Genomic DNA, 17,465 nt, shown 5'->3' on the forward strand with positions numbered 1-17,465 from the left:
CTGAGGGGACCATAAATTATTGTCAGCAGTAATCACAGCTGTCTACAGCGGGCCTGCTGAAGGGTCCCCGCTTGTCTGGGTGCATCATGTCACTCTGGATCACGGCACCTCTAACATGGGCAGAGGGCAAGACCTGCGAGCGGCCAAAGAGACCACAAGAAAAAGTTTTTGCGAGGTGCTGTTTGTCCAAGAACCTAAAGCGAATGTAAATGATCTGCTGGATAACAGAAAAGAACTCTGATTTAAAGGAACAGATCACCTGAAAATAACAATCTAGTCGTAACTCGTGATGGATAAACGTCAGAGTCTATGCAATCATATCATTCTTAAAAGTCACCAACTTTGTTAATGTTAGTTCAGTATGCTTTAAATGACAAAGGGATGTGTTGTTGACTACTGAATATTAACAATGAACAGTCCTTTTTTTTCTGAACTGTTGGAAAGCAAAAGAAACTGTCAGACTGTACATCTGTGATTAAACAGGATCATTAATTGTTGCGTTCCTTAAAAAAAAAAAAAAAATGTAGTCTCATTTTATATTAACCCTGAATGAAACAGAAGTTCTCGTTAGATTCCTCACTAAATGCTGGCACAGCTCCCCTCCCTAAAGTCGTAAAGCAGACAAAGTGGGTTTCCCCTTCTTTCTTCTCTGTCCGTAAAAATTCATCTGGCTCCTTTGGCTGACTGCCCGGGTAATCGTGGCACGGTCTGTGTTTTTCACGACAGCGCTGTTATTTTGCTGTGAAAACTCTCAGCATGGGGTGGCACACCCACCTCTGGCAAGACGCTGCTGTCGGAGCTGATCACCAGAGAGCAGCCTTCCCTTTCAATTAGCCATGTCTGTCTAAGAACAGGGCCAGGAGGGCCCGCACGAACGACACGGGCACCCAGTGACGGAACAGCGAGGCGAGCAGGTGGGCGGAGAGGGGAGAGCTGCAGAAGTAAGCCCCAAAACTCCAAACGGGGACTGAAATACCCTCCACTGCTGTGTGCTAAGTCCCTCTGTACCAGAAAGGGCTCTGCCATGGCACGTCACAGTAAACACAGCCAGGCTCCATGGAAACACGGCCATTTGGCAGAAAAGCATGGGATGAGATATGGCACCAATGAGGCAGATAATTCCCTGAATAACTCTATCTTCCCCCTCATGTGCTATCACAGTAATGAAGAGAGTGTGTGTGAAAGAGAAAGTAAAAGAGAGCAAGCAGCAAAAAAAAAGCCATGTCAAATGAAACCTGTGAAATAACACACCACAATTTCTATGGCACTAATCAAGGCACAAATACGAGGCTGTTTGGGGAGCTTATGAGCACTGTTGAAGGGGCTCGAGGAGGAGTCCTGGGATTGGAAAGAGAAAGGGTGGCAGCCATGCCCCTAGGTTGTTTATTACAAATGCCACATCCAGGTGGGATTTGCAGAGTTGCACCCTTGCCAGCATCTTTCTCTCAGTGGAAAGAGCCTGAGGTGGAGGATGGTAAACATGGGCAGCTGTAACACAAGCACAAATGTCCCCAACGACTTGTCTGAGGAGGAACTGCGAGAAAAAAAAAAGAACCTTATCAATAACCCTGTGAAAATCTGTAGAGGTTCGAGCATTTAGGAGTCGGATTAGCAGATTTTAAACATTTTACTTTGAACACAGTCAAGTCAAAGTAGATTCAACCAGCGATGTAAGTCCGACTGGTTGGAGAACTCTTTCTCAAAGGCCTCATTCAGGCTAAAACAGAGCATAGTCTCTGGATGGGGCCTTTTCTTCAGACTCAAGTGTTTTACTCTCCAAAGCCAAGGGGGCTGAACAAAAGCAGGCAAAAAGAAGTCAAAGAGAGAACAAGAGAAGACTTTGTTGGGGTGCTGCTCCAATTTTCCAATCTTCAAATACAGAGATGTTCTGCTCCAGTCTCTATGAGTATTACGTGTTTCAAGCTGGCCAGTGTACCTATAAAACCAACAGCTCTGACACCAGCAGACTGAAATCTGGGGAACACATCACTGACTACAACTTGTAAAACTTCAATTGAAGTAAAGAAAAGTTTTGTTTTTATGCCACCTTCAAAGTAAGAGCACTCTGTTTGTTTTGTGACAGAATGCCTTCAATACCAGGACAAAGCCCATTTAGAAGTGGTTTAGGACCAATCATATACCATTATCTTCATCAGGAGACAGTTTTCCAAGAATTCACAAACATCAATCAAGCGGCAACCATAGTTGTTGAAAAATGAAGCCAATGCGGAATTGTCAAAAAAAAAGAAGAACACCTGCAGTTCCCTGAGTGTCCACTAGAGGCTGCCTCCAAAAGCAAAGATATTCCCTTAGATTCCATATTAAAATGTGAATTTCTTCAGCAGATTTTTTTGGGGGGTAAAAACTGAATGGGGTGCATCTGGTGTGATTATCTTAAGGCTGATAGTTCTGCACATATTTTCATAATTAGACCACGGCTGAGTTGACTGACAGGTACCTAGTGTTTGTTTGCCAGGAGTTTTAAGGCCGCCTTAACTTCCAAATTTGCCTCTTTTTAAGGTTAGTTGGAGTCAGTATCTCAAATATGGCCCCTGCTTATAGACTGATGGGTATGTTGTCGGTAACGTGCTTCACATCAACTGTTGAGTCCGTGGCCTTCAGAGTTCTGATCGGTATAATACCTACATATTGACAAAGACTACCATTGTTATTTGAAATGTGCGAGTTGTCACAGCACAATTCTGCCACAGCAACACTAAATGATGTGAACATTTATGTGAGTATTGAAGCAAAAAAAAGTTATGCTTTCCCAAGTAACTAGTTACTTTTATAATGCATTAACACCGTTAATTACTTTTTGATAGTAGTAACCAGTAACTCATTTTCAGTAACGTGCCCAACACTGATGGCTGCAGAAGCTAATTTGTTGAATTCTAGTTTAGATAAGGTTGTAAGGATTATATTTACACACTTTGTCTTATAAAGTTAACTTCAGGATCGACAAGAAAAGAGAGAACTTTTTGACACAACATGGATTTATATACAGTATCTATTCGTTTGCAAGCATGAGACATAACTTGCGTTTGATGATTTTCTGCACCCAGTAAAGCTGCCAAACAAGAGACAACAATGACACCGATAACAGTACAGTCTAATGTTACATCGCAATCTGTTATGAATAATATCTGCAGGGATGTACACTCTGCTGTCAGACTGTTGCTTTCCAATTAGCCGTGAAAATGATCATAATACCTACTCGCTGGGTTAGTGTAACAAGTATATGCATATGTAGTATGCTAAGTCTGAACGTTCTGTTTAAGCTGCTGTTACACAAAGCTCTCACCCACATGAATCAATGCCTGTCCAATATTTCCTCTCTGGGTTTCTTGTTCTGGAGATCCCTTTTTTTTTTCTCCTCTTAGCTTCATCCGTCATCATCCTCTTCTGTCTCTTAGCTTCAGCCACAGTATCAAACAGTACAGAGACGGCTGAAGGCTGCTGTGTGAAACCTGTGTGGATGTCTGATGAAGGGCGAGGGCCTGAAACGTTACAGGTGGTCATTTTTCCTTTTATTTGAATTTAATTGGAGCAGCTTCTGGTGACTATTTTTCCTACATTTCATGAGATAACCACGGTAAAGTGAAACATAGTACTAATAGCAGACACTAGTCTCCCTGTTGAAAGCCATTGTACTATACGATCGACTTAAATGCTCCTATGTTAAGGTGGGAAAGTTACATATTGTTGCTTTAATCTGTATCTAATATCCTGGTTGAATGTGATGCTGTTGTTGTAATCATAGTGAGGACTTTAAATGAGTATGTTCATTCTGTAGATGTCACAAATCAAGATTAGAGCTGTTAGTTTCCATGTTTACATATCACTCCACGTGTTGGTATATTTCTGTGTTTTCTGTCAGAGCTTCTTCAGGGAACAAGACCGGGTTTTGTTGTTGTGTACTGATGAGGTTGTGAGATGCTCGAGTGAATGTAATGCTATTAGCGGTGCAAATGTAATTCTATTAGTAGTGCAATGTAATGCCACGAAAGCAAATCTAATAAGACAGTTATTATGAATGTCACAGCACAAACACAGTGTTATGATTGTGAAGTGGTACGGATTTCTCTGCGTCTATGAGCTCCTGCTTCCATTATTACTTTTCCATCACTTTCAAGCAATGCCAAACTCTAAAAAAGCAGCTGCTGTTTCATATCTCTGCATGCTCCCACATGTATCATGTTCAATCCATATGTAACTGAGGATAAGACTCTGCCTCTTTGTTCTTTTGCCACTTACAAAATATCAATGTGACATTTGTGTGATATTTCATCCTCATTTGACCGAAGTTAAGATGATAATATGGTCTGACTTACGCTAATAGAAAAAATGTCTTTGACTAGTTGGTGAGCCAGAACAAACATGTTGTCTTCTGAGTCAGAGATTAGAGGAGTTTATGGACACCTGAGAGGTGTAGGTTCAAATAGATATAGATATAGATATATAGAGAGTATATATGGCTGTGTTTCCCCGTGTAAGGTTCAGGAAATACACTGAAAAAGAAAATGCACATTTTTAAAAAAGTATAAGAATTTTTCGAAAAAGGAAAAGATGAAGATGCAGCGCTCGAGATATAGAGGGAAGGACGACACCTTCTCTCACCTTTCCCAGCTGATGTGTGGGATGAGGGGCCCCTTTGGTGAGCCGCGGTTGTCAGCCGAGACAAACTGCCGCTCCTGGGAGCGCCCCAGATCTGACAGAAGCCTCCCCCTCCATCAGTCACGTCATCTGAGTCAGTGAAGGAGTCTGCGCCCTGCTCGCGGTCACACTAACCAGGAGACACAAGCTGTTCCTCTCCAGGTGCTCATTAATGCACGTGTCCTTGATACCTCCAGCATACAACAACACAAAGACAAACACATGCCTGCCCGTGTTCTAATTACACTCGTATGCGCACACCTCGGCAAGGGTGTGCATCGTTCGTTTCACTAAGAGACTTGTAAATGTCAAACAAAGGCAGACGCCCCCTTTACTCCCCCCGCCTCCTGATGTTGTTGTGTTTTTTTAATTTTTATTTTTTTGGGAGGAGGGTGTGCACACTGATAGGGACTGTTGTTGTGCAGCAGAAAGACACAGAGTGAATGAAGTGCTATGCAAAGATGGTTTGAGCCTTTGAAGTGGGGGACGTTTGGGATGGCTGATAGGAGAGCCAGCACTGAAGTGGAGAAATTCATCAAGCTTCCTGAGCAATTAGCATATGGGCCTAATTATCATATGAAACCAATCCTCCATAACCAGCCTGTACTTGATATGACTTCCTCTGCCTTCTACGTTATCGCCCATCCCTCTGAAAAATGGTGAACATGGATGACCCCAGTATTGTCTTATACTTCTCCTCTCCAAGGCCTGCGTGAATAACTACCGTACCTCCAATGTTCCTTTTCTCCATTATGCAGTTAAGCCAGACAGTTAATTATCCAGGAGCAGGGAGGCCGGGTCTCTTTGCTGGCTGCGATAACGATATGCTTTGCTGGACACAGAATGAAGAGGGCCGGCCCACAGGGAACCGTGCTGATGTCAGGCAATCTTTCAAAAAAGGGCCCAGGCAATTAGATGCACCAGTGCTACCAGGGATGACTAGTGTTATTGAGGATACTGGCTAGCCTCCCTAATGGGGGTATTTAGGGCAATTATGATAAAGATGTCAGGGCGACCTCCCTGCGACTGCTGCTTTTACAAGGGGTGCCTCTAAGTGCAAGATCACAGAACAGGAATAAGGAGTGACTAAAGATGCGGCCGGTCCCGTGTGGAAGTCTTGCCACCAGCATAACTGCACTTAAGACTCGTCTCATGTGGAAAACAGTGTCTAGAGGTGCTAAATGGGCTAATCTGCCCTCACAGTTGAGGTTTTTTTTGGAGTCGATTATGACAGTCTCAAGAAAATAAACACTCCAGCGCTCAATTAAAGAGTAAAGCCGGGCGGATTTGTTTCCGTTTAGCATCACAGAGGTTCAACACATCTGGCCCGGGGAGAGATCGGAGCACTGTTATTATTAAATGGACGAGGGACGTTGGCCATCTGTAAGGTAGTCGCCGGGGCCCAGAAAAGGGGGCCTTTCATGCAGCTTCTGTCGTACATCTGAATTGTTTCCTTACACACATTCACCCCCAGTCATCACCTTTCCACCCACCTCACATCAAAGTAACAGCTCAGGGACAAAAACCGAGAGCTACTGGTCACAACACACACCTCCAGCCAGGCAACCCAACTGCAATGTTAGCATATGCCATCCACATGGCTGGCATGACACTAAACACACACACTGACTAATGTTTGAAGTAAGTTCAAAGAGGAGAGTGCAACGTGGAAGCAGCATGTATCCTCTTTTCCTCCAATAAAACAGCCAAACAGCTGGTCTTATTCCTGCAAAGTGCTCAGTACATTTCCATGATTGTTTTTATATCATGGCTGTGGATAATACAGAATGATATCCCTCTCTGTGTAATAACCTCTCAGGATAGATATTAGACAGTCAGGAAACAGAAACCCTTCAATCCAGATGGAGAAAAGCTCTTCAGTGAAGCACATTCCTGAAGTAAGTGTTTCTTTCTGGTGTAGTTTGTGGAACAGAGCCATACACTGCTCAGGAGGGACTGGAGAGATTAGATAGGAAGTTTAGTGCAGTGAAACACTCCAAGTACACGAGCCTCTCATAATAATACTGTAATGAAGAACTGCCACAAGAGAAGAGTTAACAGATGAAACCATTCAAATTTGCTTCAGACATTCACGTCATCCCCCCTTCCTGCCCTTTCACAAAATTTGAACATGACCAACACTTTGGCTGATGACCTAAAACCTGCAAAAATAGATATAACCGTTTAACATAAAACACCAGGATGTGAGGGAACATCATTAGCATGTTAGTGTTAGAATTATGTTGTAAAGATAAACATAAAGATAAACTTTATTGATCCCCATTGGAGGACATTTTGTTGTTACAACAGCTCAAAAACAGGAGTATAATTAGCAAAAATAGCAAAAAGTTAAAAAACAAAGATACATAGTCCCACACTAATTAAATAAAGCAAGAACAATACAATAGTGATCAAATAATACGAGGCATATTAATACACTTTCACTTGTGTTCAGCCTCACAGAGCAGCTTGTTATTCTTTATGATCATAGTGTTGTTGTCCATGTGTAGACACGTTGTTTGAAACGTTGCAGTAACTTGTCCAAATAGAGTTTTTTTCATTACTGCTGCATTAACTCTATTTACTACAATGACGCATAAAGGCCACAGTAAGGAGAAAAAATCAGGGACATGGGCAACAAAATCGTAATATTGTAAGTAGACGTCATAATCTTTTTTTTTTTATTTAATAAAAATGTAACATTAGTAGAATAACAACAACAACAACAATTATATCTTACTATTTTGAGTATAAAGGAAAGATTGTAACATGTGTTAAATTGAGGAATGTGGAGCATCTTGCAAAGTTAATACTTTAGAAGAGGTTTCACAAATAACTGAATACTTTTGGCACATCTTTTTTTTCACATTTTCAAAAGGTATCCTGACTCTGAAAAGATTATGCAAGACACTGAGTCTGTTCCTGAGAGAGGAAGTGTAATCAGCAACCTGAGGATTCTGGTAAAGTTTTGACTTTTTTCTCATACTTTTTTTATTTTGTACTTGGAAAATAAACAGCCGTATTCTCTTACAACTTTTTCTCATGACTTCACTACGTAAAACATTAAGTTTTTATTCTGGCCAAGTTACGACTTTATTCTCAAAACCTCATATTTATTTTCTTTCACGTGGCCTTAATCTTCATCGTATACTGCATGCACCCAAATTACAAAAAAAATTATATTTACCTCTAGAACATTAAAGACTAAAATAACCAGAATGCAGGTTAAAAAGCACTCTGCTTAAATATAATAATATCATGATCCTCATCCCATTGCCCAACTTGACCTTTTTCCTAATCCCCTCTTAATGTTTTTTCATCCAAAATAGTCTGTTTTTTTTATCATTTCTTTACTCCTTTTACAAAATGCTACCAAAGCATTCCAGCATCATAAGCAAATGGGCATGAGGGCCTCTCTGAAATACATCCAATCAATCAGAGCAGGTTTGCCCTTCTGGAGAAACAAGCCCCCATACTACTCCTCCATCAGTCATGCCCCACCTTTGAATGTCCTCTTTCCTATTTTCACACCATTTCTTTCACTCCGCAGCTAACACCATGACTTATTATGTTTTCCAACTTGATTCCCCTTGATGTTTGCTCTCCAACTCTCCTGGTGCCTGTGAGTTATAATCCCATCTGACGATTTTTTCCATCAGGCTAGCTGAAGAATTAGCTCCATATATTCGGTGGATATTCAAGAATAAGAAGGGGAAACCAGGAAAGAGATATGTTTATTATTCGTATCCTCATATATTCCATCTATTTATCTTAATCAATAATATCTATATTGCAACTGAAACAGGCCCTTGGTGGAGAGTGGCAAGCAGTAGTTACATCATCCAGGAGCCTATAAAAGCTTTTTTTGAGCCCAATTGGAGTCTCTGTAAACATTGATCGACAGACAGAAGTGACATCTGTATCCTCACTTTGCTGCCTTATTATAAACTAGAATGAACTGCTAGTCGTTCACCTTAAGCCTCTCTCTTGTCCTCCTGATTTTCACCAGCTTCAGAGTGGCCAATTTGGGCTTGTTGCTTCAAGCTGCCGAATAATAAACATTATTATATCAATTTAATTATTAATCCAATGTAATGATATGTTAGAGCAAGGGCGTTATGGAATATGCTATTACAAGAATCGCTCAGAAGACAAAAAATTATTGTATAACTCAGGTACCAAAGAAGGTTCTTTTTTTTTGTAAATTGTCATATGTATGGTCTTAATCAGAATCAGAATCAGAATCGGGTTTTATTGCCAAGTACATTTACACATACAAGGAATTTGACTTGGTGTATTGGTGCTAAACAATTAACAAGGAAATAAAGCAGAACTAGCAACAACTTAAATAATACAGTATAAGAAGCTTTTACAATATATAAAATAGAATTTAAAAATGTAAAATATAAAAATATAAAAAACTAAAAAATGTACAAAAGGTGTACTGTAGGAGCTGTGCAGTGGACTATGAGAAAAAAATATTCATGTGTGTAACAACTCACAGAGTGCAAGGTGTAAGGAAGATACATTTTTAAAGTCCAGTGGGCGTTATTGTAACGTATAAAGAACAGTAAACAACGAGAAACTTAGGGCAACTTGTGCAGTCAGTGCATTATCGTCCCTTGGTAAGTTAAACTTACAGCACAAGGTCTGTTAAAAAGGACAAATACTACTTGTGCTAATAAAGTGTATTATGCCTGTATGTGGAGGTGTATGGGGGATCAGGCTTCATCCCAGTGTGATGAAAACTTATTTCGAAGCTTTCCCCTAAAGGATCCAACATATGCCTGTACCCTATAAAGAGACCTTTAAGGCTGCACTGTGCAGGTGTAGTGAGAGACGGAGTAAGTTCATTTGTCTTTTCATAATGTACCTACATTTGGAGCAAAGGTTCATAATTCAAAACTTGCAGATAGGCATCCTTAGAAAGCAAAACATAACCACACAAATCTCAGCTGTGTGGGTCATGTAGATCCATTAGAGGGAGGTGTTTCTCTTAATGCAAATGGATAATAAAGGGCTCTGCATCAGGCCTGGACAGCGGACCAGCACGACCTGCTGTGTGTACATAAACCTCAGCTGTAGTGATGGATGGCTGGCTTGACAGACTGTTGTTCTGTGATGTAGTGGAAGAAACTCCCACTGTGACCCTCATCCACCACCCCGCTCACAAACCTCTCAAAACAACACATGTCTCTGTCTGCAGATGTGTAAATGAGGATGCACGACAAAGGGATTTTTTGGAAAGAGAAGGTGTAATAAAAGGGTAAAAAAAAATGTGTTGTTGCATAATCGAGCACACATAACAGCTCTCTTTTTCTGATTACATCAGATACACAAAAGGAGTGAAAATCTGTCACCTTTGCTACATAAGCTCTTCTCCACTGTTGTTTTCTGCTCCATCTGTGGTCAACAGGAGGATAACAAAAGATAAAGCAAGAGGAAAAAAGAGTGAGAAAAAGACACACCGTGCTCCATGAGACCCTGAAGGGTTTGGGGCCCTGAAAAATAAGGCTAATTTGAAGGTCATTTAAAGAGCGGCAGGCAGTGCGGCACAGGAGGGGGGCCACTGAACGAGTGCAGGGGAGCAGTTTGGTTTGCAACCGCTGTGAGGTAGGAGTTCTGCCGCTCTCCCTGGTGCTCTTCATCAATCTCCCCCATCCACAGAGAGCCTCCTCTGACCCACATAGCAGCCAAAGAGAGGCGGCTGCCTTTCTTCCATTATTGATACCACTGCATCACACAACATGCTCTCACCTGGGCCGAGTCAGCAGAGGAGCCACAAAGGTCAGAGAACCACAGGTGGACATTTAGCCCCTCATTCACATTCATAGGAAAAAGGCAAGATAACATGCCTTAATTTGATTTCCATATCCTTTTTAAAGTCCCTCATATTAGAATAATAGAATACGGATTTAAATTTATGGTCATTGAAGTCAAGCGTGCGCGATTCATTTCAGCTTTAAGAAGAGAGGGAACCTATGTCTTAAGTGGTCAGCATCCTTCACACACCGGGATAAAACGGACACTTAACTGCTGTAACGATTACCTGAAGGAATCGAAAAACTTCATCACTGAATAGCAAAAAGGTGCGTTAAAGTGTCATTTAATCCATAACTGTATGAGGAGATCTGGGTTGCGCACCGAACACGACAAATGTTGGACACCGAGTTTGAACATGTGATGCAAGACGTGATCATTAGACAGAGGCTAAATGAAATGCAGAACAGAAAAAGGACAAAGTGTCCAAAGTTTGTGATCTGAGAGAAACATTTAAAATATTCCTAACTATGTCTTTTGTAAGACTTTCATTCAGACCACATTAGCAGAAAGCATCCAGTCTGTGCAGTAAACCTGATGCAAGTTTGTCACTCTTAAAATGTGACGTTGATCTATATGAGTTCTTGTTGAAAAGAAGATTACTTAACAACAGATAAATATGGCAAGATAGTGAAAACTGCAAAGTGGTTTAAGTTGAACACACACAATGCAAGATTGTCGTCATTTCTCCTGCCTTGTATCACTTGATCTGTCACAGCATCTCACATTTGTCAGCTGGAGAAGTTGGCCTTCACGGTTTATATGTATCCTGAAGTCAAGTTCATGTAAGTGTAGACATTTCAGAACTCGTCTCGTTGTTGATGCTGCACGTTTTACACGCTTTTAAGAAAAGCAGGTGAAACGTGTGTTCATTCTGCATCTCTCTTTGCGCAATTAACTGTTAATGTCAGCACTTTGTGTGAAAGGAGAACTTACAGGTGTTCCCCTGGTTACCAACTGGATGACAGAGGGTGCGAGGCTGGACAGCAGAATGCCAGGGATGAGGAGATACACCTTTTTTCTCATCATTTATAGGGGTGTCCTTGGCAGTGCCATCTTTGTGTTTGTTGTGTGTGCGTTTTAGAGAAAGTTAATGTCTTGGTACAAATGCCTCTGTGTAGTCTTGGTAACAGTTGCAGATCCATGTTTAAGCAGCTGAAAACCTTATTTCAGGGCCATTGGAAACTCCCCAAAACACATATCTCCCCGTCACAGTGCAGCTAAAACTGCCATTTGAAATGACGCTGTCGGCACACAAAACACAGTTATTGGTTTAGTGCATTCATTGTCTAAACAAAGAATGGCAATATCACCTCCAAAGCTGTACGTAATCTTTGATTCTGACATAGAACATAAAGGCGAGAAGAAGCTTTAGTGGTGAACAATAGTCGATTTGTTTGCTGCGTATGCTTCAAATTAGGCCAAGGTTTGGGTAAGGATAAACACAAGTTTAAGCCATTCTAAGTCTGTTTCATAGCAGGGGGAACAATTCACATTTGAATACAAAACTACTGTCGAAACAAAGCACTGGCGTGGAGCGAGATGCTGCTGGATGGAAAGAGAGCTTATCTTATCGTACTATGACAATGGTGTCTCTGCCGTGGACAGCTTCAGTCGGTTGAAAGGGAAGGGTTGCCTTGCTTAAGTGCCTGCCTTTGTTTCTACCTCTTAACAGCAGCATTACTCGCACATAAACATTTTGATTACGGTTCTAAAACAGATTCCGTATTCTATATCCAAATGTCACACTTTATCTGAGGTGCAGCAGCTGTGAAGGCATTGGCACATTTGCCGCGATCACAACAGGATAACTTCTGCAAGTTAAAGAGGTGAGGGGGGGGGGGACCGATGCAATTTAACAGAACTGTGCCCGTTTCCCCAAATGGTGCTAATAGAAACTCAAATAAAAGTATTAATATCAGAGTTTCATACAGATAAACAAATATGTCACATTGTAAACCATCTCTTCCAGAAGTGTCTCTCTAGTTACACACTATTTGTTGTGACAGGGTCTGGTGTTCATGTCAGAGGGGGTTGGGGGTCTGTGGGTTAACTAACACAGGAAGTGGAGACATCTGTATAAAAGTTAGGTGCTAGTTTGTGGTTTTAACAAATAACTGTGACACATCTGAAAAGCTTGAGCTTATATTTATTCATGGTTTTGGGTGATTGACAAACAGAGTTATTAATGTTCTGTCTGATTGACACATAACCTTTGTCTGCAGGTGAAACACGTTTGAAAAAGTTGTACATGAAGACATATCAATATCTAAAATCAATTGCCTTTTTAACCCACTAATAAGAAAACAACACAAATGATCTCTTCATAAAACTGCTAAAACAGTTACAAAGAGATTGTTAAGTTTTCTTTTTTTTCTTTTTATCAACAGTATCTGTACATCAGTCAGCTCTCATTCTGCCTGTAAAGTCAGAATTTCTGCTGCCGCCTCCTCTAGGGCTGTTTTCTGTTTTTGGGTTTACAACTGAAGTTGACAGGGTTGCCATGAGCCTCTTGAACTGTGAACAGGAAGGGCAAGTGCTGAGGTCCCTGAGTGAACATTTCTATGGTTGAGATCCTTGTCTTGCCCCCACTCGTGCTGATGAAAATTAAATCATTGCGATGTGAGCATTAGCAATAAAGAAATCTCAAGGATCTAAATACATCACTATAGATAGATAGATACATGATAAATAGAATAACTTATGTAAACAACCAATGCTTTCTTACACAGCATGTGTACATTTTACCTGTTGGATGGAGGCCTGATTATTATGACCTGGCTTCCACATCATTTTGATTTAGACAAAATGCTAGCTATCAGCTTCACTTAGATGAATTTAGTAGTTAGTCCTTTTTTTTGGATTCAGGAGAAACATGTTGCAAACAAAGGTATTCGGTAAAACATGAGGAAGAGCAGACAGATACAAAAAACTGCGAGCTTTAATATGCAACCTTTAATTTTTGTTTATTTACTGCATCTCATGTAGCTATCGTGATATTGAATAATGTTGTCGCAGATTGCATATTTTCTCTTATTGTGCAGGCTTAGTACAGGACCAAGGTCAGGGGCTTGGTACAAACTAATGACATAATAGCTCTTATTAAAATCATATTGTATTTGTTGTGAACTAGCTCTTTTGTGTTATTTTTAATATCAAATATGAAGAGCCATTATTTTACTATTACATGAATGATTACTGTCACCACTTCCTGTGTCTTTCACTGAAATGGCCTCAATACATTTATAACTGTTCATGTTTGATGGACTGGGTTCGGATAAAATAGAGATGTGTTTGATGTTTAAAGGTTAAACATACATTACAAAACATGATGCTTGAACAGTGTTACTAAACTTAAGAGCATGCAACAATGTTAAAATATCTCTTAATGATCTCGATAGTCACCTTAACCTAACAGAACTGACACTGTTATTACAGTTTTAATGTCCATATTGAATATGACGTGGACATGCATATAAAAAATATATAATTTTTTTTTTTTTTTCCAACTCCAAACTGTCTCTGTCTGTTTAAAAAAGTATTTCTAAGCTAAATAGGAATAGTATTTTTCATCATTAGATTATTTATCGCCATATTCAAAGGCAAGCACAATGCAGAAGGAGCCCTTTTAAGAGGAGCTCCGTAGGATCCCTGCAGCTGACCCCGCTGTCTGTGTGGACACGGTGAAGGTGTAAGCCGCAGCAGCGATGCACCTATCACACACTGGGAGTTAAGGACCATTAAAGGAAACAGCACTATAATGCTACACACCCATCATAGCATCACATGCATAGCTTTTTCAAAAAAAAAGGGGAATTTTTGCCCTTTCAATCACAAATTTAAAAAAAAAAAAAATCAGACAACAGGAACGCTGTTTCATCATATGACTCAAACATAATATTGAGGGATTCAGGATGTTGATTGTCACATGCTTCATGGATGCTTAAAAACATCATTAACTTTCAGGCCAAAGTTCAACAGCCTTTAAAAAGGATGACTAAACCCTTACCAAAGGACGCAAATGTGACTTCATGTCTGCAGTGAATATTGAGAAACTGTGCATGCTAAAAAATGCTAGCGTGACCAACTACTGCTGCTTGTTAAGTTTAATGTTTCATTCAGAGAATTTTACAGTTGAGCTTAAAATAACCAAAACAATACCACCTTATGTGATGCCCAACATGAAGCTCTGCAGTTTGGCCGAAGACAGTGAGAAAAAACCCTCATAGATAATATTTTAAACACTTTCAATCATTTGCACCAAAGAGTACAGGTTTACTCTCCAGCCTCACAGTGTTGTTGGAATAAAACAGAGAAATGATCAGAAGTGTTTAAATGGACTTTGGCAAAGGGGGTAGAAATTTTAAGTGCCCGCGCTGCACCTCTCATCATCCACCCCCACACACTCCCTTGAATGTCTACACATGCACACAAAAAGACACAGATGTCAAAGAGGTAAGAGTGACTCTAGACCTGTCACTGAGTGCCTGCTGCGAAAACAGCCCCCCCCCCCTTTCCCTCGTCTCTCCTCAGCCGCCTCCCCCCTCTCTCCCTCTTCTCTGGACGCCAGCCTGACATACCAGACCTTGTTCGTTAGCACATATTTTTACCCACCGTTACTAAATTAGGAAGCCAGAGGGAGCAAATGGAGTGTGGCTGCCAAGGCAGAAGAAGAAGGGTCTGATCAGGCCTGGGTTTGCTGAGGGCCCATGCCAACCCTACGGGCTTCATTAAGAGCCACTTGGGTTTCAGAAATAGAATCCCAACAGGGACTGGGGCCAAACAGAGCCCTCAACGGCCAGCCAAAAACTCACGGGACAAACAAACAAATAAACGGGTTGTCTCATGGCCTGCCAGAATCAACCGGCAGCAGCCATCCCAAGGAGCCATAAGAAGTTATCTTAGGCAGTCTTGCACACAAAAAGTGCCCTGCCCAAGGTTTAAAAGTGGTGACAGTACACACAACGCCAGCCCCAAACAGAATAAATTAACCTAGAAAGCTGTCTCCGGAGACCAATCTCTCAAAGCAGCCACTGAGACATTACTACTAGTTTGTTTGGCATGGATTCTGGGTACTGATGTAAGAAGGAATATTTTCACAGGGAAATGTACATTTCCTCTCCTCACTTTTGACATACAACATTTATGTCTCTGAAAATACAAAATGCTGTGGAACACATAATCATTTCTTTATTTTAAGACCATTTATTTTATTTCTGGAAAGCCTCATTCAAATATAGTTTTATGCCCCTTAAATACACTCTTTTTGTACAGTTAGGACAATAAACTGCTAAGAGATTGTCAAGCACTGATACAGGCTACAGTAAACTCCTTGCTATAAATGAATAAATGTTCTTATGTGGAAGATTGAATCAGTTTTAAGAGCCTATCTCTTCACAGAGCCTGTGAGCAGATAGATTTAAAATCAAAACATATAATCTGGCAGTGACATTTCTGGGAAATGCAGACAAATTGAAAACAATGTTGTGTAATGTGTTATCTTTCAGGTTCATTGGTCACCATTTTATAGAGTTTATTATACATCAACTTCAGTCTATCAAGCACCATACCCATTAAAACTACTGAGCTACAGGCTTTGGTTATACAGCCCTTAAAAGGCATAGTTATTTTCATATTTACCTTTTTTTTTTCTGACTGCTGGCATTGATGACAAGAAGATGGTTCACTAAAGTAAGTAATATCTTTTGAAGTCTGAATAAAACATGATATTATAAGTGTGATATGTGCTGAGGATGCGGTTCAGATATTAGGCTACTTAAAAAGGAGGATGGCCCTAGGAATCACACGTCCCTAGTTTGACACTTTGAAGTGAGCAGGCCCTTAGGTGAGGCCAAAATCCCAACCAAAGACTTCTCAAAAGAACACAACAATATTACAATACTCCCATGAGTACAACTGTAACACACACAACACACACACACACACACACACACACACACACACACACACACACACACACACACACACACACACACACACACACACACACAAACTATATGTGGAGATAGGATATAGGCTACACTACTACTCTGATGTTACATTACCGACATCTTGTGGCGACATTAGCATACTACAACTCATCTGTTTAAAAAAAAGAAAACATCTAACCAGCAGTCTTTGCTTCTAACACAAGATTTTTTTTTGTTACACCCAAAGGCAGAGTCAGTGGCATCTTTTAAATCACTTCTTTTATAGACTTGCTTTGATGTGATTTCTCCTTTAAAGATCAATCCCTTCCTTTTATTAATTTTATTGCTTTTAACCCTTTTTTTTATCTTTCTCTTCTTTAAATGTTTTAGCCTTTATATGTATCCCTTCCTGTATTCATTTTACTGCTCTTAGTCTTTTTTAAATTCCTACTCCTTTTATCGTTTAACTCTTCAGCTCTCTGTTGCTTTTGTCCTGTTTATCCCTTCTTTTTTTTATCTTCATTCTGTGTTCCTGTGATGTGATGTCGTCCAAGTCTCCCTCAATTTTCATTTTGTTTTCTCCTGGTTGATTTTAAACTCAATTTTCCTTCACTGTACTGAACTGCCTCTCCATACCTGCCTGTTGACTCTGTCTTATTCCTCTTATTTGCATTTTTACAATTTTGCCCTCTCTGTTGATCTCTGTTCTGTTGTTGTTTTGCTGTATTTGCTCTGTCACAGCACTTTGTAAACATTTGTTTTTAAAGGTGCTATATAAATAAAGATATTATTATTATTATTATTGTTATTATTAAAGTTACAACTGATGTTGAACTTAGGTGCTATGCGGGGAATGAACATATGTAACCAACTAAACGATCTAATAACAATAATAATGGTGTTAAAAACTCAAAACCTACCTTTTTTTTTTTAGGCGAGCTGTTATTGAATGTTGTTCTTGAACGCACCCTGCTGGCGCTTCCTACGCTGTGCGTGCGTGCGTTTTGATTTCCGTCCATAGCCTAAAAAAACACTGTTTTGAAAACACAGTTTGTCTAA

Source organism: Labrus mixtus, chromosome 4 (assembly GCF_963584025.1).
Source record: "Labrus mixtus chromosome 4, fLabMix1.1, whole genome shotgun sequence".
In the NCBI taxonomy this organism is placed as follows: domain Eukaryota; kingdom Metazoa; phylum Chordata; class Actinopteri; order Labriformes; family Labridae; genus Labrus; species Labrus mixtus.